Here is a 4,196-nt window from a genome sequence, read left to right as displayed (position 1 = left end):
TGCAGCCCCACATGGGGCTGGGTTTGCTATGAGGTCCCTGTAACTTCCATCCTGGGTTGCGGCTGCTCCCCCAAAAGGCACTTTTATGGCCGGGATCACGGGGTTGGGACAGGGTCCCCAAGTGATTCAGGATCATGGCAATGCCTCGAGACACAAAAGAGCTCTGTGAACGGGGATAAGAGCTGGGAGAGCACAGGGATGGACCCTCTCTGAAGGCAAGGTGGTCCACACAAGGGACCTGCTCCATGGTTTGGTCCTTCAGAGAGAAGGAATTAGTGGACAGGCAAGATGAGACAGTTCTCAACAGTCTCAGTGCCTGAGCCTTCAACTTCACATGCAGCAGGGGGAAAAAAATGGTTTGGGTGAGATGTTTGCTATAGCTGTTCAGGTGCCCCTGGGGAACCAACACAAAACGGCAAAACTTCTGTCCTGCTCTTTGTGGAGGGATGTGCTGACATCTGGGGGACTCTGCTGCCCTCCTCTGAGAGCAGCTCAGCTGGCAGCTCGCGTGGTTCGGAGCTGCTGTTAGGAGAGCGTGAAATATTTGGGGAATTTGACATGAAAGTAAATAACCGAGGGGCTGCCAGCGTGGCAGTGCTGCTTGGATCTCTTTTCCTATCCCCTGTGGCCTCATTCCTTGCAGGCCTTGAGGAAGATGCCGGTCTGAAAGCCTGCCTTGTGCACAAGCAGAGGAGCAAGCAAGGAGGTGCTGATGTCCACCCTTAAGTCTCACAGCCCTGGACTCATTCTCATTTTCTTCATTTTACACACGCAGAGACTGAGCTACTGTGACGGGAACCCAAAAGGGCCACCCTGTGTGCCGAGCTGGCTGCAGGATGCCTGGGGATCCTGGACAAATACCTCAGTACATGGACAGGCTGTACCTTGTAGCCTCTTTTTTTTGCCATCACATCCAGATGTGTCTTTGCCCAGGAGAGATCAGCAATATATGAGTGCATCTATTGCTCTGAGGTTTCAGCCCTGTATCTCCCTGCAAACCCGAGTGCCAATCTCTATCTGACCCACTGCATTTTATTTTTCAGGGGCCTGGAGGGTGACAAATCCATTCCTCTGGTGCAGCATAACTCAGTTTGTACAGGCATGGCAAGGAGGGAAATGTCCTTAGCGAGGTCTGCCTTTCCTTGCTTTAGCCACCATGCAGGGGATTAGGTTCCAAAGGCAGGACCAAGTGTGTTGGTCCTGAACGTCACTTGTAGTGACTGCCTGCTGATGTGGTTCTAGGGACTCCTTGCAGATGTTGTGGGGAGGATGTAAGGACTGAGATGCTTCTGTTTGGATAAAAAGTTACCAGATCAGCCAGCAGAAAGAAAGACCTTCCTAAAAAGCTGAGCTCTCCTGCCTCAAGCTAGTCTCACTCCTTGACTCTTCTGGCTCACAGTCAGCATGACAATTTTTTATTTCCACTTTCTTTTCACCCTGTCACACTGGAAGGGGTACTGTGCTGTGTCGGTGATCAGGCTCCACGAAATGGGAGATCTTGGACCCAGAGATCCAAGAGGACCCTTGCCAAAGCCCTTCCAGATGGCTGAGCAAACGTGCCGTGCAGCTGGCCGAGGCGGACGAGAGGGAGGGGAGCGAGTGGGTGGATGAAGCCTGGAGTTTTAGGCCAGTTGTTTTCATTCTCATTTTGATGGCAATAACATCTGGACTGGGTTTGCTGGGTCAAGGGTGTAGTCCTGCTTTCCAAGCTCTAAGATAATTCCTGTTCTCTCCTCCCTTTGCAGCCTGTGTGTGGTTATTGGGTTTTTTTCTTTTCGTTTTTATTTTTAATTGTAGTTGGATCTGAATCTATGAGCAGATGAGGCAGCTCAGGGTAGGCTTAAGCCCTCTCCTGTGACTGGGAAGCATCTGTGCGGGGCAGAATATCCTAGCTGAGAGATGCTTTTGCTCTGCAGGGTGGTCTTGCATCTTGCTTGAACCAAACTTAGGATTTTGGGTCCTGCTCTTGGTTTATGACCCGCTCTGCTATTTTTGCAAGCGGCTGGGATTCAGCATCCCAAACATGTCCTCTTCTAATGCTTCCTATCTGCATTATCAGTTTTCTTTCTTCCTGCCTATGTTGGATCCTGGAAGTTCTACCTTTCTAATCTGAGGACCCTCCGTCCCTGCCAGCCAGGCCTTGGGAGTTAATAATTACAAAGACTAATTACTTCTGGTGCTGCCTTGCAAAGCTGAAGATCTTTCCCCTCCTCCCAAAAGCTCCCTGAAGATAACAAAGGTTACAGCCATCGACAGGAACCTCTCGGACGCTTCGCTCCATGACTTCACAACATGGGGTCGGCCTCTGCCCTCCCTGTAGATCTTGGCCATGCAGCAGGGCAGGGCTGTAGGTGATATGGACACCCAGGAGAAGCTGGGAGAGGGATTTGCTCCCCGTGTAGGGTCTACAGCGTTGCTCTTCGATGGAGACAAGGGTGACCGTGTCTAACTTGCCAGCCTTTGGCGGCGAGGCAGAGGATGGGGCAGCTGCCCCTGCCTGCGAAGGCTCGGCGCGGACACCGGAGCCTGGAGGGAAGCCCAGGGCAATGGCAAGGTAGGACATGATGGGAAATGTAAGGGAAGGGCTTTTTTTGCCCCTCTGTGCTAGCAGAGCAGGCGAGGAAAAAGCTTTCAGGATGAGCATGCCCTGGGCAAAGGGGCTCCTGCATGTGGAAGTGGGGATGCAGGGGGGCGGATCGAGAATGATGTGTTCCCACCGCTTCACAGAGGGGACATAAATCTGCTGGGAGAGCTGCCCCTCTGCCTCAGCCTCCTGGAGACAGCGAGCAGAAGGATGAGCCAGCCACAAACCGCAACATTCGAAGTTCCAAGCTCAGTAACAATGAGACCGGCAGGGTATGGGGGGCCCAGCTCTGCCCCTGAATGCTGAATTTAATAACCTTGGTCCAGTCCTTTCTCCCCCAAGCCAAGTTTCCTCCATCCTTTCACCCTCCTGGATATTACCACGTCTCTACATCCCAGGCTTTTCCTCCTGCAGAGCTGTTTCAGTAGGAGCCTAAAGGATGCGTTTATGGGGAGCATAAGGGGTGTTATCAGCTGCTGGGACCAGTTTGAATCCCTGTCTGAGCATACACCTTCTCCCAGGGCCCCTCTGGCTGTGCAGACTGTAAATCCTGGTGAAATCCATGGTGCGCACAACCGCTTCCCCCGTACCAGCATCGCCGCAGCGGTTGTCTGCACAACCTCAGCTTTGTAGGAAGGCTGTTTGCTCCCCCCCAGCAGCGTGTACCTCAGACATTGTGAATCCTGAGCCCCACATCAGGAATCTGACAGCACTCCTGAGGTTTGTGTTTCTAATGCCTGTCCCCCAGGCCTTTCACAGGACTTCCAAACTCTTCCACAGAGTCACAGGTCCAGACCTGTGCCCAGGACCTCTTGCACAGGACCTCAGCCATGGGCTGCGTCCCTCCGTGGTACCTTTTGGGTCACCCCCAGCTCCTGCTTTGCAGATTGGAGTTGGGTTACATTACTCCATCCCTTTCAAGTTAATTTTTCTTGCAGTGCTTTCACCTATGGGCTTTGAAGAGAAGAATGTACGTGGTAAGAACAGAATCCTCAGAGAAAAACTGAAGGAGTTAAGATCCACAGATCCATCAGAACCACAGAATTTTATTTTTTTTCCGCTGGACCCGTGCAAACTCCTACCTCAATTTTTTGGGATCACAGAATCATAGAATGGCATGGGATCACAGGGGAGGTACAGACAGGGCAAATTTGGGACATATCCATAAGGGCTGGAGACATTTGGGGGAGGAGCGGCTGGAAAGCTGCCTGGCAGAAAAGGATCTGGGGGTGCTGGCTGCCAGCTGGCTGAAGACGAGCCAGCAGGGTGGCCAGGTGGCCAAGAAGGCCACCAGCATCCTGGCCTGGACCAAAAGCAGTGTGGCCAGCAGGAGCAGGGAAGGGATCTCCCCCCAGGACTCGGCTGAGGCCACGGCTTGAGCACTGGGTTCGGTGTGAGAAAGAGATTGAGGTGCTGGGGCGGGTCTGGAGAGGGGCAGTGGAGCTGGGGAAGGCTCTGGGGAACAAGGGTCAGAGAAGCAGGTGAGGGAGCTGGGGGTGCTTCGTCTGGAGGAGGCTGAGGGAGACCCCATCGCTCCCCGCAGCTCCCTGACAGGAGGGGGGTCGGTCTGTTCAACCAAATAACAAGCGACAGGATGAGAGGAAACGGCCTC

This window comes from Apaloderma vittatum, unplaced genomic scaffold, assembly GCF_000703405.1.
Source record: "Apaloderma vittatum isolate BGI_N311 unplaced genomic scaffold, ASM70340v1 scaffold7517, whole genome shotgun sequence".
In the NCBI taxonomy this organism is placed as follows: domain Eukaryota; kingdom Metazoa; phylum Chordata; class Aves; order Trogoniformes; family Trogonidae; genus Apaloderma; species Apaloderma vittatum.
Note: the sequence above shows the minus strand (reverse complement) of the source record.